The 27,990-nt window shown below is 45.1% G+C and overlaps 2 protein-coding genes across 48 annotated transcripts in view; one reads left to right on the top strand and one right to left on the bottom strand.

The window, feature by feature from the left end:
- LOC138922950 (ras and Rab interactor 3-like) overlaps positions 1–27,990 on the top strand; it is a 68,803-nt gene that overhangs the window by 20,465 nt on the left and 20,348 nt on the right. The gene's annotated exons all lie outside the window — the stretch shown is intronic.
- Positions 2,575–27,990, bottom strand: part of LOC138915132 (ATP-binding cassette sub-family D member 2-like) — a 403,352-nt gene continuing 377,936 nt past the window's right edge. For 24 of the 47 annotated variants that reach the window (XM_070259423.1, XM_070259431.1, XM_070259433.1 and 21 more), the window contains 6 exons: positions 8,594–8,828; positions 7,878–7,981; positions 6,916–7,252; positions 5,534–5,834; positions 4,629–4,742; positions 2,575–2,938 (listed from right to left, as the gene is read on the bottom strand). The gene's annotated coding sequence lies outside the window, so the exon portion shown is untranslated. Of the gene's footprint in view, positions 2,939–4,628; positions 4,743–5,505; positions 5,835–6,915; positions 7,253–7,877; positions 7,982–8,593; positions 8,829–27,990 lie in introns of all 47 variants that reach the window. The other 23 variants (XM_070259443.1, XM_070259444.1, XM_070259445.1 and 20 more) reach the window with 15 other exon arrangements.

The raw sequence follows: 27,990 nt of genomic DNA, 5'->3' as shown, positions 1-27,990 counted from the left end.
CTGCTCAGCAATAAAAAGGAATGAATCGTTGAGACACACAACAATGTGGAGGAATCTGAAATGCATTTTGCCAAGGGAAAGAAGACAGTCTCGGAAAGGGATTTACTGTGTGATTCCATTTACATGACATTTTGGAAAAGGTGACATTATAAGGACAGAAAAAAGATCAACAATTGCCATCAGGAATTCTTTTGAAATTAGATAAGCCTCTTCCACTAAAAAAATGCTCACAAAAGGCTCTTTCGGATCTTACCCTCCCCTGCACGCTACTGCCACTGTGACTCTGACTTTCATAGCAAACTTTATCCAAACAGTTTGTCTACACCCATCTTTTCCACTCCCTCTCTTTCCATTCACTCCTCAAGCAACCTCACTCTTGCTCCAGCATTGTCAAACTCACTGAGCATTTCTCTGTGCTCCTCTCTCTCATCCTTGCTCAGCAGCAGCCCCAAACAGCTGAGTCTCCCCTCTTCACTCAGTTTAGGGAAGAGGCTTCCTGCCTAGACAGGGCAAAGGCAGACTCTACCCTTGAGTCAGCTCTGTCACTGCCCCAGCATCTGCCACAGTTCATGCCACAGGCTAGGAAAGAACCAGTGAACATTTCTGGAAAGGAGCTTTGGGACAAGTAGCTAGAAAAGGTGGCACTATCCCAAGTTTTCAGAAAAATTCTGTTACCTCCACTGCCTTGCACTTTATGTTTCCTTGTAAAGACCTTCCTACCGTGTAGCCTCAACCGTGGAAGAACAAGACAAAAATGAATTGTAATTGCACAAAAACTCACAAGGGCCTCTTATTTATTTATTTAAATTTTCCCCTCTAAATACATTTCCCAGAAGGATGGACTTCTTCTATTGAACATTGAAGGAGACGCCTTTTCCTCCCTGGGACGGGTTCAGATTCCGGATTTGTTGCATGTTCTGTGTATCTTCTTTGAAACATTGGTGCTGAACCACCGAGCAGCAACATTACTCATTATCCTCAGGGTGTAAAGCAGTCGAAGAGTCATTAAGGACTCTCCATTTGGAAAGCAGCCACTGCCCAACAAAGGGCCTCTTCTTGCCTCAGCCAGGAGGAGAGGCACAGTCAGGGCCCTGGGGCCCTCTCTGACTCGAACCCGAGCATCACTGATGTCCTAGAGACTCCACTAAAGCAGGCGTACCCCTAATCTCACCCAGTGACAAAGCTGAAGCAGAAGTCTGCTGAAGTGCCAACAGTTTATTTTTATCTTTTCTTTAATAAGAACTTGGTAGGCTTTTCTTTGTTCAGGGCATGGGGCTGCTATAGGGCAAGAATGTGGAACTGGCTTAACCATGCAGCAGAGCCAATGGGATTTAAGGGACCTAAATATCCCCCATCAGCCTATCTTCCATGCCTGAAATTCCACTGTGGAATATACAGTAAGTACCTTATGACATTAAGGAGTTGTGACCTAAGAAAAACAATGAGAGGGAGGGAAAATTCATTGAACCTGATACACTAACTAGATCATACATGCAAAGTGCTCAGTACAGTGTCTGAAGGATAAAAAGGACTCATAAATAGTAGCTGTTATTTCTATTACTAATAACTGCTGGACCGTTCGCTAAGCCAATGTTTCGTGACCATCTACTTGGTGTTAGGATACCTTGCTAGATGTTGATAAATTGCCAGAATCTCTGTCTCAAAAGGCTCCTGTGATCAGGGCAAGAAACCCCTCAGATAAACAATTAGAATTCACCCTCATAAGTGCTCTCTCTAATAGGACACTGAGTACCAGGTGGGAGTGCAGGAGGGAGCAGCCTGCGCTGCTTGTGCAGATGGGACACTGTGCAGGAGAGACGGCTCAGGAGGAACATTTAGGGCGCTGCCAGGTGAGAATGAGGGGAAGGGTGTACTGGGCTAAGACTGCATGCAAAAGGCAAGATGACATGAAAAAAAAGAAGGCAGGAAAACAGAGGAACAATAATGAGTTCAATGTGTTCGGAGCACAGATTTCATCAAGGGCTAGAGAAGAAAATGGGATTGGAAAAATATCCTAAAGGAGGAAGTGCTATGCCTGGTGAACGGACTTAACCCAATAAGAAACATGGGTCCAAGTGCAGATTTTTAAGCAAGAACACAAGAAAATCTACTGTTTGGAAAGACACATTCATTGATATCAAAGGACGGGGGTCAGCAAACTATGTGCCAAGTCCAGTCCTTTGTCGTTTTATTTTCCGGCTCATGAGCTAAGGATGATTTTTGCATTTTCACACGGTTGAAAACCAATCAAAAGAACGTATTATGGCACAGGAAAATTAAATGCAATTTAAATTTCAGCGTCATCCATAAAGTTTTAGTGGAACACGGCCATGCTCATTTGTTTACACCTTGTTTATGGCCACTTTTGTGCTAAACAGCAGAAATCATTAAAAGTATTTACTACCTACCCTGCACAGATGTCTGCCAGCCTCGGGTTAAAGGATATAGCTTAGAGCAGATAGAGAAGAGAAGGCAGGGAAGCCAGCGTGAAGGGCAGAGGGAGAAGCTTCAGCCATGTTTCTCCAACCTGAGTCACGTACAAATCCCCCTCCGAAACTGCTCCAGGAGCTCTAGTGTCACTTGAATTACTTTTATTCAAACATAAATTAAATATTTACAAACAGACATCCTGGTAAAACTTCCTTATTCTTTTAGCTCTTACACAACTCTAAAACCAAAACAAACTTAAAAATCAAGTACAAACAAAATTACAAGACCAGTCAATTTCACGTTAACGTCCTTAATTTAAGGTGAGGGACGATGTCTTTCGGCTGCAACCAGATGTCTGCGTCGAGGTCCCAGGCCAGCCCCAGATTCATCTGAGTGTGAGTGCAGGTGTCTGCTACCACGTCTGGGTGATGACAACGATCTCACAACCTTCTCTGGGTGCAAGCACTCCAGACACCTTCATTCACGTAGAATGGCATTGGCAACATTTCTGTAAAGGGTCAGATGATAAACATTTTAGGCTTTGCAGGCCCCTGCTACAACCACTCAATTCCGCCATCCTAGCTCAAAAGCCCTCACAGACAGGCCATAAACGGCCAGACGCGGGTGTGCTCCACTCAAACTTTACTGACAGAACAAGCAGTGGCCAGAATTAGCTCAGAGGCTCTGGGTCAACCTTTGTTCCAGGGCAAAGTGGAAAACTGGTGGGATTTCTGTTCAGCTGTGGACACACCCTCGACAGGACAGGAGACCGCTGTGGAAGGAGGAGTCACTGCCACAGCCGCCCATCAGATGTATTCACAACGACAGGCTACAGGCTCGACTGGGGCCACAAGCCTGGACAGCAGACAGCGTCACAGCACTATCACCTCTTCACTTCACATCTGTATTCAAACCAGCTCACAGCAAGAATGACTATCTTGCCACTTCCCTTGGCCCAGAATGGGGTTTCCACCCACCGGCCCTCAACCTCAGGAGGCTCAGAGATGCCTGCAGGTCCTCACCACTTGGTTCCTGTTGGGACATCCAGAAGGGCCGGGTAATTATGGACTTTGCACATTAGCCACCAGAGTCCAATGCATACTGACAGAGTCTGAGCGCCATGCCGTTATAGTTCTGAATCTCAAAACGCAGTAAGAAAGGAAACTTGGCAACAGTCTTTTTAATTTGGTACCTTTTTACCCACACTGCGGGGCATTTGGGATCAGAGTTCTGATTCTCTTTATGAAGCTCTTCTATATACAGAATCACAGCCTACCTTCAACTTGGAGCCTGACACTCGAGACAATTTTGTTATTACTATTACGCTTCAATTTTAGACAAAAAACACATTTTGAAAGAAAAAAGTGCCAAGAAATACTATAACTTGGATAAGAAACAGTCTCATTTATTAGAGTCTTTCTTGTAGGGAAGAAAACTTCCCCACACACGTCCCCTCACCTGGCTACTCTTCTCTTCCCAAGACAGTCAATTCAGGGAAAAAAGAGGAGTAAAATCTGACTCTGGGGGCCAGCCTAGTGGCGAAGTGGTTAAGTTTGTGCACTCTCCTTCAGCAGCCTGGGGTTCACAGGTTCAGATCCCAGGAATGGACCTCCACATTGCTCACCAAGCCATACTGTGGCAGTGTCCCACATACAAAAAATGGAGGAAGACTGCCACAGATGTTAGCCCAGCGACAGTTTTCCTCAAGCAAAAAAGAGGAAGACTGGCAACAGACGTTAGCTCAGAGCTAGTCGTCCTCACAAAAAAAAAAGAAAGAAAGAAAAGAAAAGGAAAAACCTGATTCTGGTGTGTGTGTATAAACTTGTCATCCTGGTGAACGGATGGATGGGTGGCTATGTACCAACCAGACGAGGAGGCTGAGTCCTCCAGTGAGGCTTCGGGTGTGTTCTCCTGGGTGTTCCTAGACAAACTGCACTCCATTGCTCACGACCATCCTTACACGGGCCAGGCTCTATGCCAGGCACTGGTCAACTAGAATGGAAGACAAGAGGGGCCTTGCCCTCAAGGAGATGGCACTGGAGTGGGCACCACCAGAGTCTTAGTTTTAGTTACGTGCTTACTGTGTGCCAAGCACCATGCCAAGCGCTATACACACAATTTCTCTGGGAATACTAATGACACTCCCATTGAACAGACATGATCATCTTGTCTTTACAGATAAGGAAACTGAGACTCACAGAGGTTAAATGACCTGATGAAGGACAGACAGCCAGTCAGCGGCAGAAGCAGGTTTCGACCCTGTGTGGCCTAATCTCGGAGCTTCTGTACTTCCTCCTGCAGAAGCTGGACACCTAAACAGACAATTCCACGACATCCATTATCCTACAACAGGGAGAGCCGAAGCAGGGGCTCTGGGGGCAGGGGACTTGTGAGGGTGGTGGGCTATTTAGAGTACTCTAGAACAAACTGATTAGGACACACGACTCATGAGTGGGACCTGAGCAAAGCCCAGCTTCTGAACCCAGTGGAGCACTTTGCTAAACAGCCCACTTTAGAGCACTCGGGACTGTCTTGGAGGGAAATAAAACCACCAACCAGGCTTTCCTCCCAGAGATCCCCGTGGCTAACTGCCTCACCTCTTTCAAAACTGCTTTCAAACATCATCTTCACAAGGAGCTACTCAACCACCTTATTGCCCCCTCACCATCGCTCTGATCTCTTTCCCTGCCCTCCTATTTCTCTGTTGCACTGTTTTCACCTTCCAACCTATGGTACTATCTATGTAACTTACTTACTCACTACGTTTACTGCTTATTCTTATTGTTTACTACTTGAATCCTTTCTTTAGAACATAACGTCAACGACAGGAGGAACTGGTGTCTGTTTTGTTCACCACCAGATCCCAAGTCCCTAGAAGAGTGCCGTGTATACAGCAGGTGCCAATGATATTTGTTAAATTAATAAACGAGTGAAGGAGTGTTGAAAAACAGACTGCGGATGTAAGACTGGGCTGAATGAGTTTGGCAGCCCTTCCCAGCCCTGGCGTTCGGCTCCCACATACAGGAAAAGCATCCTTCCATTTGGGATTCAGGGACACTGGAAGCAAGTTCTCACCCGTCTAGATACATGACTGAGGTCTCACCGGGATTGTGCTTTCGAATGTGGATGAGACCTTCATGTTCAATAAACTCTCATCCTTGGTCTCCCGTGCTTGTCTTCATTCTAGTCTTGTGCTCTCGTGACATGGGCAGTTAAAGAAGAGAATTTAGGGGTTGCCCTGTGGCCGAGTGGTTAAGTTCACGTGCTCTGCTTGGCAGCCCAGGGCTTCACCGGTTCAGATCCTGGGTGCGAACATAGCCCTGCTCATCAAGCCATGCTGAGGTGGCGTCCCACATGCCACAACAAGGACTCACAACTAAAACATACAACTACGTACTGGGGGGCTTTGGGGAGAAGAAGGAAATAAGTAAATAAATAAAAGAAGAAGAAGAGAATTTAGTGCACACAGCAAAATCCCCCACATCTCAATGGCAGGCAGAACAAACTCTGTGATTTGAGTATTTTTGTGAAAATTCATAGGAGTGTCTTTGTGTCTGAATTCATATAATCTTAAAATTTACAAGAATCCAGTTTCCTTTTTATAAGGTTTCTATAACACATGTGTCAAGTGTCTAGTTTTGAAAGGACTTCATAATTATTTCACTTACAACTTCCTCTGGGTTAATTATGGGAGTCTAAGAGTTGGACGAGGGGACAAGAGTAATACAGTTCTTGACATGCCATCTGAATGCAGGCTGAATGCGGTCTGTAACAAAGCCTTCCGGTTTTCCTTTTACTTATTATGTTGTCTTGTCCCCTTATCAGGGTGAGGAACACTCCACTTCTTTACAGGTTCAAACTGAATTCCAAATTCTGTCTGGAGCACATTTGGGTTTCTACCAGGTCCACTTTCTATTTCAATCCGAGGGGTGGGAGAGATGGAGGGTACCAAAATTTATTCCTGTGTGCTCAAATGTGATCAAATCTCGAGCTCTCACTTGATAGTTAACGTCAAAGACCAACTTTAGCGTCGTCTCTTTCTGTATTAATTCCTTTTTAATGCACATCTCTCTGGTTTCCAAAGCCAGAAAAATCTGCAGTTCATTCTAGATTATTCCCCCTGCCCTAACCCCTTCCCTGGCTATCATTTTGTCCTCAAGTTCTGTCAGTTTACATCTAAATATTTCTTGAATCCGTCCATTTCTCTCCATCCTCACTATGGCTGCCTCGATTATGGCTGCCACACTGCTCTGCTGCTAAGGTCCAAAATCATGAATGAGGCCTGTAAATAGGGTGACCAGTTCATCCAGGTTTGCTCGGGACTGTCCCAGTGTTAAATCTGAAAGTCTTACACGCCAGGACCCTCCCCCTAGTCCTGGCCAAACTGACACTGTTGGCACCCTCCCTGTAAGTCTTGGCAACTCTCTGCTTCCTCTGTGCACTGCAGCCCCACTCACCTTCTTCCAGTGACTTGGACTTTCTTACCTCAAGACCTTCACACGGGCTGGTTTTCTCCCTGGATTGCTTCTGCACTCACTCTTTGTCTGGTTAACTCATCCTCCTCTCCCAGATGCTGGCTGAAATGCCACATCTTCAGATAGCCTTTCACGACCCAGCACCCAGCCCCAAGTTAATTTCTGACCTTGCTCCAGCCTCTCGCTGTATTCTTTACTTTGCCTTCACATCTCTCAATTAGTGGGTTATATTTTGTCTGTGTAGTTACGTGTTTAAAGAAGCACTTTCTTCGTTAAAATTCAGCTCCTCAAAGGCAGACAACGTGTCTGTCTATACAGCTGATTGTCCCCAACACCTTGCCCAGGACCTGGGAAGTATCGAGCCCTCTATAAATACACTTTCAATACATTTACTTTGTATGTGTTTTCCTTTTCCCCTGATTAAACTTACAAGACCTCTTTCTATCCTCCCTCCATCCCTTCTTCTTGCCTTTCTGGTCTCTTGCTGTCTCTCCTTTCTTGCTCTTTCTTTCTTTTCAAGAAACAACTCTTGGAATTAAGTGTTAATGCTACTGTTTTCATGATTTCTTGAACCAATATTTTCTGCTTTTATCAGTATTATTTCCTTCATCTAATTTTCTTAGGTATATTCTTTATTTTAGTTTTTGAGCTCTCAGGCCCATTTGCCAGCTCTCTCTTCCTCCCACCTGCTTTAGCTAGACTGAGCCTGCACTTTTCCTCAAGAGACAGAGCTGTGTCACTTCGTCACTCTTTTGGCACCCGTTGTTTTCTCTGTGGGATATACCCTTCGTTTACTAATCTAACAGATATTTAATGGCTACCTCCCCACCTTGTCTACTGAACTAATAATTCTTTAAGATCCAGCTCAGCTGTTTCTTGACTGTAACGCTTTCCTGCCTCCACCCCCACTGAGTTCATCCGCTGCTCTGTGCCGCACCCGTACCTGGAGTGGACATCCGTTATAGTACTTACGTTGCGTTGTAACACTTTATTCATACTCCATCTTCCCCACTGAGCTCTGAGCTCCAGGATGACAGTGTCCGACCTCTGTGTCTATTTTGGAGGAGGCTGAGATTCTGGAGGAAAGGGACACACATAATGAGCATGGCTCTCTCTACAGCTTCATCCTCCTAAGAACTAAACAGACCTTCTAAAAAAAAATACATAGAATAAGTCAACAGGAAAATAAGCAAGGAGATGAAGAGACAGAAAAAAATACTGAGTCAGGGACCATGTACATTTTCAACTTGATTAGATAATACCAAGGGAAATTTCTTTATTGGAGGAAAGAAGAAAAACAAGAGAGGGGCAAATACAAAAATGAATTTGATGTAGATGAGAGAGATTTTGAGAAAACTCACACTGATGGACTTGGTCCCCACAAAACATGATTTTGCCGAGTTTGGCAGTGGGGATGGCATACGGACCTTGATCAGAGTGGAACAGGTTTGGAGTACTTTAAGAATATGTTGTGGTCAACCAGTGAAGGATTGAGGACATCAGAACCATCAAAGGGCCAACTAGATAAAGAGCAAATAACTCTTGTGATTTTATTCGGTGCGGCCTCACATTCTAGATATTGAAGGGGGTCATGAGTGGCATGGCTGAGGATGGGAAGGCAGGGGTCATGGAAGTGCACAGAGGTAAGGGCATCAGGGATGCTCACGAGAACCAGCAAAGTGGCTAACCTTGGGCTGAAACAAGCAAGGCCAGAGAGGTGTGAGCACGGAGATCCTGAGCTGACAGACAGCAGGCTCCAGGGGAAGACAGAGCTGAAGAGGTGGAAGGAGAAGTCACTGTGATCAGTCGTGGGGATTTCAGAATTCACACTAGGTTTAGGGTAGGTCCAGTCCACATCAGGGTTTCATCCTCTCGCTGGCCAATAACATGCTTTCATGCCATTTGATGGAAATGAAATACAAACTATGAGAGAGTAAAAGAAGAAAACTGGCTAAAGAGTTTTTCAGTCCCTGCAGTGTCTATCAAATCCAATGCCAAGTACTATTCAGGTCTTATAACCTCCCTTGTTCCTGTGTTCTGGCTCCAGTCAGGACACCCCTGGGCCCAGAGCTCCTGAGGTTCATCTGGTGATGGGTCAGGTGTCAGAGCGACTGTCCTAGCTTTCACGGGAGCCTTTGTTCAGGGGCAGCAGGGAGAGAGGGGCCCCTCCTCTTTAATGGTGCTATCAGAACATAGGCTTCTTTGATCTTGTCTGGAATACTGATGGATAAAACTCTCTATGCATTTTATAGGAATATAAAAGACAAACAAGAATGATTTTTAAACACACGAAGCTTTAAGCTACAGATTTGCAGACACATTTTCCCCTTCCTTATTGCCTATCTCTAGTCTTTCTGGGAGGAAACACACATCTTGGTGTTGCTTTCTTTCAAACAAGAGAAAGGAGTCAAAACAGTTAATCTCACACGCTTCCCGTGATAGGGAAAAGGCAGCACACGCTGCTGTAGGAGGAGACCTTGGGAGCAGAGCCAAAGTAGAGGATTTTCCCAATGGGTCCCCATAATGATGCTCTTGGAGGAGGAGAGACTCAGAGTCACCCAAAGGTCCAAGGCGAGGCCAGGCCCATGAAGGATTCAAGTGGATGGAAGTGATGGTCACATCCCGTGAGGAGCCCAAGGAATCATAGCCAGAAGATAAGGGGTGGAGGTGGCCCTGAGGTTAATGACAGGAGAAGACATAAGAAGGACAAACGTACAGGGGCCTACGGTCAAGGTTGGAAACGTCAGCAACTAAGATGGTGGTGTCATAAACAGAAAAGAAAGATGCAGAGAGAAAAGCAAACCTGCACTGGGAATAAGGAATCGGCGGAACTAGTCTGCCTGAGACTATCAGGACACGGCTTCTTCAACTGCGGGTGCGAGAAGCTGGGAAAATCAGAGAGGGGATCACAACCCTGATCACCTTCAAATTCCAATTTAACAGACACCCAAGCTCCATCTTCCTCCTAAGACAGCACATCAGTGCCTCTGTATCCTTAACTGTGCATCTGGAAAATCAGATTCTAAAGCAGCCATTGTGGTGGCTGACATGGAGGGCCTATGGTAATCACGCGACAGCTGTGAGAGCTTTGGTCTTGCAGACCCTCAAACACCTGCCATTTCTTCCCCCGACCTCTGCCCTTCTGTTAGCAACATTCACAGTTGGAAAGATTTAAATCCCTTCATGTGAGTTACTGCACACATGCCAAGTAGATGCTCAATGGTCACCTCGTTCACTCACCATCTGCCAACTTTGTAGGATGTGTGAGTTGAGTTCATGCCTCAAGAAAATGTCACAATTGTTAAATCTCAAGAGTCACCTCCAGATAATCTAAATTTTAAGTATTGAATGTGTAAGTGACACAGGACTGGTGTTTAAAAACATTTGCATAGGAACTCAATTCGAAACCATCCTGTGGGGCTCAGGCCATTGAGTCAATGTCTCCAGAGGCTCTGGCTCTTCAAACATGAATTCCTCCTGTTTCATTAGTTTGTGCTATTGCTGTGGCTCCCAAGGGGTTACCTTTGGGACAAGAGACTTAACCATGACATTGAGCTTTCAACTGTGTAGGAAATAAACTCAGAAACACCCATCCTTAACCAAATTTGTTTCACTTCAGGGAAAGAACAGATATGGGGTTCTTAAAAATTAACGAGCGGCATTGATATTGAATTTTAGATTAAATGATTTTTACTAAAGCCTCTAAAAGATACCCCTTTTTAGCAGGTCAAAGAGCTCTGCTTCAGAAATGACAGCACAGCCTCCCGGTGAACTGCTTGTGTGCAGTGTCTCTTTTTCTTCTTCCCCTTCCACCTCCTAGAGAAGCTCTTCAGGAGCCTCAGACGGGGGGCTGCTGTGTGGCCAGTTCCAGGGGGACTATTCACATCCGAGTCCATTCACATGACACTCCATCACTGTTAGAGGCGCAGGGGTCAGAGAGAAAACTTGTCCTCGCTGTGTAAATACACAGACAAACCTCTTAAAGAAAGCTTTCTCAGTGTCTTCGGTCAGGCTTCCCAGAAGCAGGGCCTGAGACAGTGACTCTGGTGAAAAGGATTCATTGGAGGAGGGCTCTCTGGAGGGGGTGCAGTGTGAGGGAAGCAGCAGACAGGAGAAGAAAACTAAGCAAAGGGGCTGTCTCAGCTGGAGACTAACTTCTCCCTCGTATCCCAGAAGGCTCTGGTCCACCTTGAGGCCAGGCTTCCGGCTTTTTGTGCCCCAGTCAATCATTGGCCACTGACCGTCCCCTGCGGCCAGGAGTAACCTCCCAGGCAAGGCAGCTCCATTTGAGCAATGAATACTCACAGCAACTGAGGAAAGAGTGTGCCACCAGTGAAGGGGACCCGGGCAGGGCACCAGCAGCATCCACTAGACTTGGGGAAGGAAGGGAAGATCAGAAAAGCAGAGACGGCCTCTCCGAGCAAGCGGCATATAAGCTGAGTCCAGAAGGATAAGTAAGAGCCAGGATAAGTAAGAGACTTGGAGGAAAAGCACGGAGAATGGTGAAGGGAACAGCACTCGCAATGGCCCTGGGGTAGAAAAGAGAATATGGACCTCCTTTCCTCTTCATTCAACGTGCTCTGGCCTCTGATTCTGGGCTGGAGGGAAGTGTGTAGTGGTATTCCTGTAAGGCAAATGCAGGGCAGGCAAAGAGTTTTGTACTTTGGGCTTCTGCAAAGGACCCAACAGATTTGTGGAAGAAAACATCATGAGTAAGCTCTGGGCCCTGAAGATTGCTAGTCTCACCTTTCACGTGCACTCATCTCTGTACAAAAGTATGTTTATCTGTTTTAGGGAGATAAGTGAAGATTCCTTGCCTGGAAACTTTACAAACGTCCAGGAAGGCCAAGCTCTTGGTCTGCAAGGGTGTAGCATCTCCTGTTCTCAAAAGGGTAACATGGACCATCCCTCCCAGGTATGACATCCTATGTGCCATCTAATGATTTGTGGCACCCAAAACTCAATGAAGATAGAACATAGACAGACAGATAGATGGAAGACCAGGATGTTCAAATACAGTTTTCTGGTATATGAATTCTGAGACATCAAAACCTCCCTAGGAAATGAAACACCTGAAGTGTCTAGTGAAGTGGAAGGCACTGGGAAGAACTGACCCTGTGTCCCCTCAGTGTCCCAGCAGGGGGTGTTTGGATGAGCATATTCAACTCAGCAGGAACCGAGCAAGGCAAGTGGCTGCAAAGGGGCAACTGGTAGGTGAGAAGGGCTTCCATTTTGTTTGCAGATAAAAGCTTCTCAGGACATATTTCTTGGATAGTGAATAAAGAGCCCACTGAGGGCTGGCCTCTCACCAACCACTGTAAAGACAAGCTGAAAAGAGAAGAAACAGAGAAAAAGATAGGATAACAAAGGGGGATGGGAGATTTATGGGCTTAGAGCTCCAAATTTAAACATGAGATATGAGAATTTCAACTAAAGATGGTGATTTGGGGACTAATATATACGAAGGTCCTTAAAAACGCCCCCAAAAACCATCTTGTATTTTAAAAAGAACGAGTCCGTGGTAATGCTAGTAAACTAGAATGGCAGTCAGCTGGAGGACATCTTGAAGAAATCCGAGAAGACAGAAAGCAGATAGATCTGACTGATGAAAACAGATCACAGAAAGATGTAGACCAAAATGCTGGAGAAAAGAGGGACCCTTCCCACAGGGGTCCTTTGAGAGCTCCAAGCTCCTAGTCCACAAACATCAAGGACAGAGATGAGACAGGGTACAAGCATGAAGGTAACTGGTAAATGAATCACAGGCCAAGTCCTCCCCCAAGGTCTGTTTCCTGACTTCACATCTTTCCCCTCTCTCTCCTTTGCTCACCAACTCCAGCTTCATTGACCTTCTTTATGTCCTTTTAACACGTGAAGTATCTCCCCAGCTCACTGCCTGTGCACTTGCTGTTTCCTGTCTGGAACAATCTACCTCCAGACTTTCACATGGTTGGCTCTTCCTTGTCACTCAGGTCTTGGCTCAAACTTTAGCTGCTCAAAGCATTCTTCTCTGATCACAGTATCTAAATGAGATCCCAACCCCAGCCAGTCACATCACCCTGCTTGCTTTCCTTCAGAGCATGTGTGAATCTCTGAAGTTGTCTGACTCATTTATTTCTTTGTTTCTCGTCACCTGAGGACAGAGGCCTGATCTACTTTGTTTATCAGAGTATCTACAGTAGCTGGAACATCAATACAATGCGGTGTTTGTATCAGTGAGCTCTTGCTGGGTGATAAACTACCCCAAAACTTAGGGGTCTCAAACAACAACTGCTTATTTAGTTCATGATTTGGATCAGCTAGGCAGTTCTTCTTATCTGCGTGAACTCAGTACATCTCTCCCAGGCTCTGTATCCCAGGCATCCATGCTCAGCTGTAAATTGGCTGCTGGTTGGATAATCTAGGGAAGTCTTTGTCACATGCTATGAGTCTGGCAGGCTGTTGGTCAGAGCAACAGAAGCAAATGGGCCACATGCCTCTTGTCATCCTCTTGGGCTTCTTCATAGGAGTGTTATTTTTTTTTTTTGAGGAAGATTAGCCCTAACTGCTGCCAATCCTCCTCTTTTTGCTGAGGAAGACTGGCCCTGAGCTAACATCCGTGCCCAGCTTCCTCTACTTTATATGTGGGACGACTACCACAGCATGGCTTGCCAAGCAGTGCCATGTCCGCAACCGGGATCCAAATCGGCGAACCCCGGGCCACCAAAGCAGAATGTACACACTGAACTGCGGAGCCACCGGGCTGGCTCCCAGGACTGTTAGTTCTGATAGCTCAGAATTCATATGGAAAAAAATGTATTTTTAACTTTCCTGTCTTTTACTTATTTGGGGTTTCTTTTGAGCAAGATTAGCCCTATGCTAACATCAGCCACCAATCCTCCTTTTTTTGCTGAGGAAGACTGGCCCTGAGCTAACATCCATGCCCATCTTCCTCTACTTTATATATGGGATGCCTGCCATAGCATGGCTTGATAAGCAGTGCATAGGTCCACCCCCAGGATCCAAACTGGCAAACCCAGGCCACTGATGTGGAGTGCACGAACTTAACAGCTATGCCGCCAAGCTGGCCCCTTACCTATCTTCTTTATAAGGGCAGCAAGAGACAGCAAGTCCAGTGTGCAAGCGGTTTTCAAGTCTCTCCTTCAGGTCACTGTTCTAGAATCCCAATGATCAAACTAAGCCACAGGGCCAAGCCAGATTCAAGAAGATGGAGAAACAAATGCCACCTCTTGCTAGGAGGGGCTCCAAAGTCACATTGCAGAGGGGCATGGACACAGGATAGACAGAATTTTCAGCCATTTTGCCACTCTTATCATACTGCTCAATATATGTGTATATATATATGTGTGTGTATATATATATATACACACACACATATATATATATACATATGATGAATATTTTTGATTTAAAAGACTGCATCTGGGAAGGCTGGGCTAGTTGGACCACATCTCTCTTCCCTGCCCTCCTCCCAAATATATACAGCAGACAGCAGAGGCTTTTGGCCCCCACATAAAAATCCTAGCTGTGCACGCTGAAGAAAGTGACCTGCTTACATGCAGATGCCTCCTCATTTGAGTGTAGAACCATGAATGGGAAGCAAAGCAGAGTCTGAGGAAACTCTGGAACATCCAGCAGGCACCTTAATGAAAAAGGAGAGGCAACACAGCTTTTCTCAAGAAGGAACACATCAAAATAATTCACTGCTCAAGTCAAGTCCTCCCTTTTTTGACTTGCTCTCCACAGCCGGCTGACCCCCACAACTCTGAACTGTCATTTTCCAGTTATGGCACCAGACCCACCAGTACAGGCTCATCCAGGGAGCAGTTTCTTGGCAGAGAGAGCTACACAAATCCAAATGGAACTCCCACCGCTTAACAGCCTAGATCTTTATTCACAAACAAGAACTAACAGCCAAGGGTCAACAAATGTGAAGAAAAAAAAATCACATACGTGACTCACATTAAGATTAACAAGTAAAATAATTGTGTTTTTAGGAAATAAAGATCATTCAGGAAACAAAACAACGTTAAAAGAGTAAGAAATGACTCTAGTGAGATAGGAAAGATGGCACGTGCAAAAGTAAGAACAGACTGCTGCTGCAAAAAAGGAGTAATCAGAGGACGAAAATGAGTGCCTGGGAATTAAAAATATGTTTGACACTAAAACAATTCAGTGGACAGACTGACTAAGAGAATGGGGATGGTTAACAACATGTCAGTGATCTGGTGATAAAGTCAGTGGAATCTTGCAGACCAGAGCCAAAGGCAGAATGATGGCACATAGGAGAGAAATGTGAAGCAGCATACATGTCTGCCCTTTCTTTTATCGGGGTTCTGGAGGCAGAGAACAGAGGTAATAAAAGGGAGGAAAAATTCAGTAGAAGATAATTTCTGTGAGACAAAGGCTACAGGGGTTTCTGAAGGCCCCCTCCTTTTTTTTAAGGAAGATTAGCCATGAGCTAACATCTGCTGCCAATCCTCCTCTTTTTGCTGAGGAAGGCTGGCCTTCAGCTAACATCCATGCCCATCTTCCTCTACTTTATATGTGTGACGCCTACCACAGCATGGCTTGCCATCAGTGCCATGTCCGCACGCGGGATCCAAACGGGTGCACCCCAGGCCACTGAAGTGGAACATGTGCCCTTAACCACTGTGCCACCAGGTCGGCCCAGAAGCCCCTTTTATATGGGCACTAATCCCATTCCTCAGGGCTCTGCCCTCATGACCTAATCACCTCCCAAAGGCCCCACCTCCTAATACCATCCCATTGGGCCTTAGGATTTAACAAAGGAATTTTGGGGAGACACAACATTTAGGCCACAGCAACGGGGCCAAAGAAAATGGTGTCATGAATTTTGCTTTGGGCATCGGAAATACTAGAAAAAGGAGGTGTTATTTCTGTTCCACTGTGAAGGACAAATATCAATTCCCACTGAGAGGCAAGGCATTACAGGCAGAAGGAAGAGTATATCAGTAGAAGTAGAAAGGTCTGAAATTTCCTGACAGGTTTGGAGAAAGAGATCAGTAGTTTAGTGTGGCGAGAGTCTGAGATCTATGGCAGGAAGTGAATACACATGAATCTGAAATGATAGGATTGTGCCAGATTGTAAAGAGCTCACATGCTATTCTGAGAGGCTTTTCTACCTGACACTATACATAGTTGGGAACCCTTGGAGAATTTTATGCAGCAGAGTGACATATTCACAATCTACTTAGCTCAGAATCATGAATAGAAAGTGGGTACTTTCTGATGAGCCATTCCGCAGACTCACCTAGATGTAAAAACTCAAGAGTACACAGAGAATTTCAATAGCACTAGGAACCAGAAATATTTCACCATTACCTGCTAGAAAACCGGAAGAACTTCCATGAGTTAAACCTTTAAAGCTTACAGGTAGACTGGTGGAACCATTCATGGTAAAATATTTCAAGAAATCTCACAAGCATAGACTTTCTTTCATCAGAGCGAAGGAATTAAAATCTCCCTCAGTATGGAAACTATTTAGTAGAGGATTCAGAGTCTTTAACACCCTCATCCAGCATCAGTTGTGAGCTGAAACGTGCATGTGGAAGGAAAGGAGCTGTGGGGCGGCCATGGTGAAGTTGTAGCTTTTAGCCACGAATGCAGAAACAGCCCATCCAGGAATGAGTTTTAAATACTGTACAAAGACAATAAGGTAGTGGTATCTCAATATTTCTTCTTAGACATCAGGTTATTATTTTAAAGAATGAGTGACTTTTTAAACTAGAAAGTTTCATGACACTTGGCTATTTTAAACTAGATATCTGGCAGCCAGCCCCAGTGGCCTAGTGCTTAAAGTTTGGCACACTTTGCTTCGGTGGCCCAGGTTCGGTTCCCAGGTACGGACCTACACCACCCATCTGCCATGCTAATGGCAGCTCACATACACACCCACAAAAAACCAGTGACATCCGCCATCATGGTGGAGTGAGCTCTTCCCTTAGACTCTCTCCCCAAGACACAATGCAAAGGACATTCATAAACCAACAGAGAACATTCCCACAACACAACAGACGTCTGAGAGACCCAGGCAGCCATACATTTGAAGGTGGAGGTGCTGTACCCCCGGGATGAAGTGGAAGGAGGTAGGGGGATCTCCTCTTCCTCCTTGATGGTGATCTAGGGCACAGGACTGCATGTGGCTCTGTGAGGAGAGTGGGAAGGGGCAGCTCTCCGCAGGAACACCTTTACTCTTGGAGCTGCCTACAGCTGTGGGAAAGCCCCACACAGAGGAGGCCAAGGAATTGCAGGGGCATCTTTATCAAGCAAGCACCCCGGCGGGGGGGGGGGGGGGAGACAGCAAGTGCAGAGCAGAATGCCCCCAGGATTCTGCATGCAAAACAAAGCACCTCTCCCTCCACTTGACACACCAGCTCAGCCAGAGGAAGGGACTCCTACCAGAGCACATGCACACACATTTCTAAAGCAGCAGCAGTGAGCGGGCAACGGCAGACGTGCCCAGTCAGCACAGATTCCAAAGGACAGGCACAGATGCCAGGGATCGCGGTGGGCTCAGAATACACAGCTCCTGCCCCTCCCACTGGTAGCAAGTAGAATCTGCGATCAGATACTTCCACTAAGGGGAAGCACAAATCCACCCCCTGAAATAGTACAAAAAGACACTTTAATACTCCAGACCAGAAGGAAAAGTGACAAGCACCCAGAAATCAATCTTGTCCTGAAGCCACAAAAATTTACAATATAAACGAAAGACCATTCAAAATAGCTATCATTAAAAAAATCAATGAGTTACAAGAAAACTTGGGAAAGCAGTTCAATGAAATCAGGAACAAAATTTAATGAACAGACAGAATTCTTCACAAAAGAGACTGAAACTATAAATAAAAACCCATCAGAAATGTTGGAGATGAAAGACACAATGAATGAGATAAAGAAAAATCTGGAGTCCTTGAATAACAGGGCTGATTTATGGAACACAGAAGCAGCAGCTTGGAGGACAGAAACATAGAAATGCTTCAGAAGAAGGAGGCGGAACTAAGATAAAAAAGAAATGAAAAAATTCTCCCAGAATCATCCGACTCAATTAGGAAATGCAACAGAAGGATTATAGGTATGCCAGAGGAAGAAGGGAGAGAAAGGAACAGAAAGCTTGTTCAAAGAAATAATAGCTGAGAACTTCTCAAACTTGGGGAAGAAACTGGATTTACAAGTAAAAGAAGCTAACTGAGGAGCTGGCCCCATGGCCGAGTGGTTAATTTCACACGCTCCGCTGCAGGTGGCCCAGTGTTTCGTTGGTTCGAATCCTGGGCGCGGACATGGCACTGCTCATCAAAACCACGATGAGGCGGTGTCCCACATGCCACAAGTAGAAGGACCCACAACTAAGAATATACAACTATGTACCAGGGGGCTGTGGGGAGAAAAAGGAAAAAAATAAAATCTTTTAAAAAAAAAAAAAAGCAGCTAACCGAACTCCTAATTGTATCAATGTAAAAACACCTTCTCCAAGGCATATGTTAGTGAAACTGGCAAAAGTAAATGACAAAGAAAAAATATTAAGGGTAGCAAGGCAGGAGAAAATAACCTACAAAGGAACCCCTAGCAGGCTTTCACTGAATTTCCCAGCAGAAACCTTACAGGCTAGGAGAGAACAGAACAATATCCTCAAAATTCTGAAAAACAGAAACTTTCAGCCAAGAAGACTCTATCCATCGAAATTATCCTTCAGATATGATGGAGAAATAAAAACTTTCCCAGATAAACAAAAGCGGAGGGAGTTCATTGCCACAAGACTCCCTCATATCAGAAAGAAAAAGAAAGGGTTAAAAAAGCCTTGAGCAAAGAGATAAATAGGCAGACAAAATCAGAAAACTGCAGTTCTCTATCAGGACAGGATAGCAACCAATTATAATATTGAAGATAAAGGAAAGGAACACATCAAAAATAACCGTAATCTCATCATTTTAACCACAAACTCACATCAGAAAACGGAAGTTAGGACAAAAGTAACTTAGAAGGGAATGAAGAAAGGGATGGAACCTGCTTTAGACTAAGGAAAGAAGAGGCCATCAGGAAATGGACTATCTCATCTATGAGATTTTTCAGATAAACCTCATGGCAACCACTAAACAAACAATCAGAACAGAGACACAAAGGATACATACGGAGAAAATCATTCTAGAGAACTACCAAACTAAACTGGCAGTCCGAAATACAAAGGACAAGAAACAAGGGAAATACAGAACGACCAGAAAACAAGTGATAAAATGGCAGCAGTAAGCCCTCATAGATCAATCATCACTCTAAATGTAAATGGATTGAATTCTCCAATCAAAAGAGAGAGAGTGTAGGCCTGGGCCAGTGGCTCAGCAGTTAAGTGCACATGTTCTGCTTTGGCGGTCCGGGGTGCGCCAGTTAGGATCCCAGGTGTGGACATGGCACAGCTTGGCAAGCCATGCTGTGGTAGGCGTCCCACATATAAAGTAGAGGAAGATGGACACGGATGTTGGCTCAGGGCCAGTCTTCCTCAGCAAAAAGAGGAGGATTGGCAGCAGATGTTAGCTCAGGGCTAATCTTCCTCAAAAAAAAAAAAAAAAGAGAGAGAGAGTGGTGGGATGGATTAAAAAATAAGACCCAACATTATGCTGCCTCCAGGAAACAGATCTCAGCTCTAAAGACAAACAAAGGCTCAGAGTGAACTGACGGAAGATGAGACTCCAAGGTAATGGCAAACAAAAGAAGCAGGTGTTGCCGTCCTTAGACAAAACCGACTTCAAGATTAAACAAGCAATGGAGTGACATCAGCATCATGGTGGAGTGAGCTTGCCCGGGACTCTCTCCCCTCCAAGATACAACAAAAAGGAGCAACCCTATTCCAAAAGAAAATACCCTAAAAGCACAAAAATCCTCGGAGAGTCACGGCAGCCACACGACAGAGGGGGGAGAGGCTGGAGCCCTGCCTCAGAGGAGCCGGCACAGGGTAAGAGAGAACTCTGCTCCCTCCCCTAAAGACTGTGGTCACTGCCAGGGAGGCTCTGTGACAGAAGGAGTGGGGGAGGGGTTGCGCGTCTGTGGAATCACCCAGGACTCCCTAGGGCCCTGGCGGCCTAAAGGGAAGCCCTTTAACAGGGCAAAAGCTTTCACTCAGGGGTGACCTCATCAAGCCAAGACCACAGGAGACCAGACAGCGAGAGCTGATCGGGAAACCCGGGACTGCACGCAGGAGAAAGTGCCCCTCCCCCGACCCGCACTGCGCTGGGCCAGCTCAGCTGAAGGCGGAGGGCTCAGAATACACGGCTCTCGACCCCCATCCACTGGCAACAGGCTGTAACTGCAACAGAATACTATCACAATGGGAAAAAGACTCATCCTTCCAGCATCAGGCAATTCATCAAATCTCCAGACCAGAGAGAAAATAAGCACCCAGAATTCAGTCCTGAGGATGCAGAAATAAGTAAACTAAGCAACAATGAATTCAAAAGAGCTATTGTCAAAAAACTCAATGAGGTAAAAGAGAACATAGAGAAACAATTCAACGAGTTCAGGAGCTAGTCCACAAAACAGATTGAAACTATAAAGAAGAATCAATCAGAAATATTAGAGATGAAAGACACAATGGAAGCTATAAAACAAAATACAGATTCCCTGAATGCTCGTGTGGACACCACAGAGGAGCGACATGTTGAAATGCTCCAGACAGAGGAGGAGAGAGAACTGAGACTAAAAAGAAATGAAGAAAGTCTCCGAGAAATATCCAACTCAATGAGAAAATACAACATAAGAATCATAGGTATTGAATAAGGTGAAGATAAGGAGAGTAGAGCAGAACGCGTGCTCACAGAAATAACAGCAGACAACTTCCCAAATCTAGACAACGAGAGGGAAACGTGTCTGGAGGAAGCCTTCAGATCTCCTAGATGTGTCCAAGTAAAAAGACCTACTGCAAGGCATATAGTAGTAAAACTGGCAAAAATGAATGACAAAGAAAGAATACTCAGGGCAGCAAGGCAGAAGAAAATACCCTACAAAGGAACCCCTATCAGATAAGCAGACTTCTCTGCAGAAACCTTACAAGCTAGAAGAGAATGGAATGACATATCCAAAATTTTAAAAGATAAAAATCTTCAGCCAAGTATACTCTACCCAGCAAAAACATCCTTCAGATATGAGGGAGAAATTAAAACTTTCCCAGACAAACAATGCTAAGGGACTTCGTAGCCATGAGACCCATCCTCCCACACCAAGAAATCCTCAAGAAGGCCCTCATACCTGAAAAAATGACAAAGGGGAGAGAGGGGTCACAAAACACAGAGTAAGGAGACCAACAGATAGACAGGATCAGAACAGGATAGCAAATATTCAACTACAGCATTAGGCTAAAGGGAAGGAATACACCAAAAACAAAGACAATCTTGTCACTTTAACCACAAACTCATGACACAAGCTGGAATAAGATATGAGAATAATAACTTAGGAGGCGAGGTGGAAAGGGACTGAATCAGTTTAGACCAAGGAAGTAAGAGGTCATCTGAAAAGGGACTATGTTATGCACGAGATTCTGAATACAAACTTCAGGTCAGCCACTAAACTAAAAAGCAGAACAGAGACACAAAAAAGAAATAAGGAAAAAACAAAGACACACAGCATAAAAAACGGCATAATTCAATGGGTAGACCAAAACACACAGGACGAGAAACAAAGGAAATGCAGGAAAACTGGAAAACGAGTGATATAATGACAGCATTAAGCCGTCATACATCAATAATCACCTTCAATGGAAATGGACTGAACTCTCCAATAAAAAGACACAGAGTGGCAAGATGGATTAAAGAACAAGATCCAATAATTTGTAGCCTCCACGAAACTCATCTCAGCTCCAATGACAAGGACAGGCTCAGAGTGAAGAGGTGGAAGACGAGACTCCAAGCTAACAGCAAACAAAAGAAAGCAGATGTCGCAATACTTACATCAGACAAAGCAGACTTCAAGACAAGGCAGGTAAAGAGATACAAAGAGGGGCAGTATACAATGATCAAAGGGACACTCCATCAAGAAGAATAATAACACTTATAAATATCTATGCACCCAACACAGGAGCAGCAAAGTTCATAAAGCAACTGTTAACAAACCTAAAAGAAGATATTAAAAATAACACAAGGGAGGATGGAACACTTCCTAACACATTCTACGAGGCCAGCATCACTGATACCAAAGCCTGAGAGGGACAGCACAAAAAAGGAGAACTACAGGCTAATATCGCTGATGAACATGGATGCAAAAATTCTCAACAAAATTTTGGCAACCTGAATTCAGCAATACGTCAAAAGGATCATACATCATGATCAAGTGGGATTCATACCAGGGACACAGGGATGGTTCAACATCCGCAAATCAATCAATGTGATACACCACATCAACAAATTGAAGAATAAAAACCACATGATCATCTCAATAGATGCAGAGAAAGCACTTGACAAGATCCAACAGCCATTTATGATAAAAACTATGAAAAACAATAGGGATACAAGGAAATTACCTCAACATAATAAAGGCCATATATGACAAATCCACAGCCAATATCATACTCAAAGGGCAAAAACTGAGCGCCATCCCCCTGAGAACAGGAACGAGACAAGGATGCCCACTATCATCACTCTTATTCAACATAGTACTGGAGGTTTTGGCCAGAGCAATTAGGCAAGAGAAAAGAATAAATGGAATCCAAATAGGGGGTGAAGAAGTGAAACTCTCGCTGTTTGCACACGACATGAGCTTGTATATAGAAAACCCCCCAAAATCCACTGGAAAACTAATACAAATAATTAACAACTACAGTAAATTTGCAGGGTACAGAGTCAACTTACAAAATTCAGTTGCTTTTCTATACTCCAACAACAAACTTACACAAAGGGAACTCAAAAATATAATTCCATTTGCCAGCGTACCTAAAAAACTTAAGTACCTAGGAATAAATTTAACCAAGGAAGTGAAGGACTTATGCAAAGAAAACTATAAGACATGAGTGAGAGAAATTGATAGTGACTTAAACAGATGTTAAGAGACTCCTTGCTCATGGATTGGAAGAATAAACATAGGTAAAATGTCCATACTACACAAAGGAATCTACAGATTCAATGCAATCCCTATCAGCATCCCACTGACATTCTTGACGGAAACAGAGCAAGGAATACTAAAATTCATATGGGGCAAAGATCTCGAATTGCTAAGGCAATCCTGAGAAAAAAGAACAAAGCTGGAGGTATCACAATCCCTGACTTCAAAATGTACTACAAAGCCATAGTGACCAAAATGGCATGGTACTGGTACAAAAACTGGCACACAGATCAATGGAACAGAACTGAAAGCCCAGAAATAAAACCACACATCTATGGTCAGCTAATCTTTGACAAAGGTGCCAAGAACATACAATGGAGAAAAGACAGTCTCTTCACTACTATCTCATGACTAGGTACTTAAGCAAAGAACTGGAAATCAATGATTCAGAGAGACTTATGTACCCCTATGTTCCTTGCAGCATTATTCACAATAGCCAAGACACGGAAGCAAACCAAGTGCCCATCAACTGACAACTGGATGAAGATGTCATATACGTACATACACACACACATATATATATATTTACACACACACACACACACAATGCAATACTACTCAGCCATAAAAAAAGACAAACTTGTCCTATTCACAACAACGTGGATGGAACTTGAGGGTGTTATGTTAAGTGAAATAAACCAGACAGAGAAAGGCAAACACCATGTGATTTCACTCATACATGGAAGGTAAACACACGAACAAAGAGAACGGTTTACTGGTTACCAGAGGGGAAGAGGGGAGGGAGCTGGGCATAGGGGGAAAGGGGCACATTGATATGGCGACGAACAAATTATAACGGACCACTGACATTTCACAAGGTTATAAACTCTTTTGACCTCAATTAGAAAAAAAGAGGAAGATTGGCGGCAGATGTTAGCTCTGGACGAATCTTCATCAGCAGAAAGAAATAAAAATAAAAAAAATAAACTAGAAATGTGGCTCAAGGCTGTGCACATCACCGAGTTCTCCAACTTCAGAGCAGGAACAAGGAAAAGATCACATAGCAACCTGATACGAACTAAGTAGAAATTACGTCTAACTAATAGGAAAAGGCTGTCCATTTCTCGCTCCTTCGTGAATACGCCGACGTGGAAATCAGAACATATATCTCAGCCATATGTCTTTGTCTTACTTTTCTTCAAGACTGTACAGCATGAACATAGAAACGTTCAGCTGAAAAGTCAGGAGAAGAGTCCTTGAAAGACTTCTATTTGAGGAAACAGAACTATATTTTAGAAAGCTTCTGCTGTGTTTGTGTTCTCAGGAAAATTCAGGAAACTGTTTGCTCTATGAAGCAAGACATGAAAACTTGTATAAGTTGAGGGACTGAGCTGTAAAGGGAGAGGGTGGCAAGGGAGAAATAGACAAAAGGAAAAAGAGAAAGTATTTGGGAAAGAATAAAATTTCCCTTGAGATTACATGCAGCTTAGAAACAATCAAGATCAGTTTTTACATCACTGGGAATTGAATCAATAATGTTGAAGCCATTCTTGAGAAACTCTCTCAGAAAGAAGGAGATAAAGGAAAAGAGAGAAAATAAGAAGAAGATTCCAGAGATGGAAAAAGATTTTCAATAGAAGAATGATTGGCATGTCTGAGGGAGAGAGCAGAGCAGATGAGAAAAATAATCTTTAAACACATCTCAGAGAAAACTTTCTTCAACTCAAGGAGGGCCCCAATCATCAAAAGGAACACATCAGATATGAGGCCAAATTGATGAGAAAAAAATATGACCATAACACATATTGAGAAAGTTTTGGAACTTCAAGAATAAATAAAATTCTCTAGGGATTTAGGAAGAAAGAGAAAAAAAGGTCACATTGGAATTAGATTGCTCATCTGCAATTCTAGGATACAATGGAGCAAGGTATGTGGACAAAGACGAGGGACAAAACTGTGTGAGATAAGCATTCGATACCCAATCTCTCACCCATGAGCGAAGACAAAAACAAAAAGATTTACACTAATGTGCAAAGACTCCCAAGATACACTATTCCATCTAGCAACAATACTAGAAACACAGTTAAAAGATGAGTCAGACTCAGAAAAAATAGGAGCAACACGTAAAATAGACAAATGGTTAATATCCACACTGAAGAAGGAGCTCCCAAAACCCAACTAAGAAATTGCTAAGGGGTAGGAATAAATAATTGACTGAGAAATAAATACAGATGACCAATAGGCAGCAAGGACACAATCCATTAATTAAAAATGAAACTGGCATCGAAATACCATCGGATCAAGAAAACAACAGGAAGAACATCACGTGTGGGAAAGGCCTGTGAAAATCGATACCGGGAAGAACTCTGGGAGAGCCTTCAGGGTCTGGAAGATCAAGACAGCTCCCTGGATCCAAAACTCTCCACAGTCATACAATCGACCTCCTCCAAATCATACAGTCAACAAGGAGAACCAACGAAGCCACACAGAAGCAAGCCTGTAGCGTCACAAGATGGCCAAGATGACCACAACCTTCAAATGACCTGCAAGTTCAGAAAGAAATGCCAACTTCCAGCCCAGCTCCGACCACGACTGAAAGCCTTTGGCAGAGTGGAGAATTGCAAGGTTTAAGACTCCATGGAAAGGACAAGGTCATGGAGGAATCAGATAAAACACATCAAACCACCCTCAAAAGAGGAAGTCCAACACTACCTGCTGAAATATGCAACACAGGCGAAGGACTCGGTAGTCCTGGGCAGTGGCCACGAGCACGCTGCTGCAAGGGGAAAGGCTCTGGAGGTGTCAGCTTGGAGAAGCACTGCTTCTAAGGGAGAACCAGAAATTGGCAAAAGAGGCTGTGCTCCTCCGAGACGGGGCCATAAGGAAAGAGGATGGAAGGAAAGAAAAAAGGAATAGGAAGGATTTTGCATAAAGGAAAGAGAAACAAAATATACCCCTTAATTCCCAATTGCGTTACGTTGAAAGAAACTGCGCTTCACCATCCTGACAGAAGTGGGCTCTCTCACACTAGGAACCCTGTCCATACAACATCCAGGAACAGGAAAAAAAAAATTCCATACAAACTTACTGTAAGAAGAAGAAAAACTGAATCATAACATTTCAGTCGTTCAAAATTTCTCCTCTGCTCCTCCAAAAACAAGAAGGAGAAAAAATACAGCACAACACTCCACATTTAATTATTTCAAACACGCATTGGAAGATGTTAAAAAAAGAAAAACAAACATCTAGAATTAGAAAGCCACATATTAAGGCAGAAACGGACACAGCACAGAAACACCGTGAGATCCGATCAATCTCTTTTAAAAGACAACAACAAATAAACTAAAACTAGAAGGTGCCTTAACAATCCCGTACAAGAGGGAGAGCTGCACTCCTCAGAACCCATCGAGACCAACGTCACTATCTTCTTCACGTCTGTCCTTCCAGCAAGACTTGGTTCCAAGGAGCCAAGACCACGGGGGCCGCTTCAGCGCCCGACTCCCGGGCACCGCACCCCCAGGCTGGCCCCGTGCCCGGCACACACCGCCCGTGCCATGAACGCGTGACGCGCACGAAGAGACCCCCTGGCGCCCCGCGCCGCACAGCTGTCCCGCGACCTGACGGGCACCTCTCGGCGCACAAGCCTGTTCCTCAGGGACACGCTCGCCTCCCACCAGCCCCCAGGCCCACGCCCCCAGGCACCTCTCCCAGATGGAATCATCTTCGCAGGCGCCCAGGTCGTCCGTGTCCGGCGAGCAGGAAGAGCGGGAGCTGAAGGAGGGCCACCTCAGGCCAGCGGCCATGGCTGTGGAGCGCCCGGGCTGCTGTGCCCAGCGGGGACACGGAGCGGCGTCCACGGACACCGGGGGAACGGACGAGCCCGGCCCCGGAGAGAGCAGCAGAGCGCGGCCGGACTCCGCCAGGCTCGGCTAGGCAGGCGCGGCTCATGGACGCCTCCCAAGATGGCGGCCCGGCAGAGGCGTGCTACTTGGCGCCGCGGCCCAGACGCTCCCAGGCCGTTGCCCCGCCCCCTCCAGCGGTGGACTGCGGACAGGGACAGGGACACCCTCCTGGGAGAACTCCTGGGGCCCCGCCCACACGTTTCTGACCTTCGCGGAGCGGGAAGGTGCGCTGACAGGGACGCGGGGTCACCGCTATGCTCTCGGGGAACTGCAGCCTCGGGTTCCTCGAGAGGCCGCGGAGATTCTTACGGCTGACCAAGAACTTTTAGACAGAAAAGCATGAAACAGTATGTCTGAATTACAACTGCGCTGATGACCACCAAGGCAATGCAGAGAGTGTCATGAGGACATATAACAGGGGCACGATCTTGACTGCAGGTGTCAGAAAGGCCTCCTTGAGGGATCCATATCTGAGAGAAACCAAAAAACCCTGGAGTCATCTTTGATTCCTCTGTCTCCCCCACATCCAGTCTGTCAGCACATAATATCAGCTCATTTCCTCTTCAAAATGGACCCAGAATCTGACAGACTCTCAGAACTTGCTCTGCTACCATCCTGATCCAAGCCACAGCATCTCTGACTTGGAATATTCCAGTACCACTCACTCATCTCCCTTTTCTAGCCTTGTCTCCTACCGTCTATTCTCCACAGAGAAGCTGACGTGATCCTGTGAAAAGTCAAGTCACGTCACCTCCTTCTCCAGTTCAAAATCCTCCAATGGTGCCTACCTCAGAGGAAAAGTTAGGGCCTTACAAGAGCCTACAGCATCTGTACCCACGGCCACCCAGATTCCATCTGCTACTCTTCTCCATCTCACTCAGGCTGGCCCTGTGGCTCCTGGAACAGGGGAGGCCAGCTCCTGCCTCAGGGCCTTTCTGCTCTCTGTTCTCTCTGTCTGGACACCGTTAACCCCTATATCCACAGGACTCACTCCCTCGCCCTCCACAAGTCTTTCCCCAGCATTAACTTCATTGGAGCCTTCGCTGGCCATCCCATCTCCAGTCACAACTCCTTCCAACACTCCTACTGCATCTATCACCACCTGACATGCCAGATATTTTCCTTATTGTCTTTCTGGCTGTCTC

This window comes from Equus caballus, unplaced genomic scaffold (assembly GCF_041296265.1).
Source record: "Equus caballus isolate H_3958 breed thoroughbred unplaced genomic scaffold, TB-T2T haplotype2-0000437, whole genome shotgun sequence".
Taxonomy (NCBI): Eukaryota; Metazoa; Chordata; class Mammalia; order Perissodactyla; family Equidae; genus Equus; species Equus caballus.
This window is presented reverse-complemented; position numbering and strand designations above follow the sequence as displayed.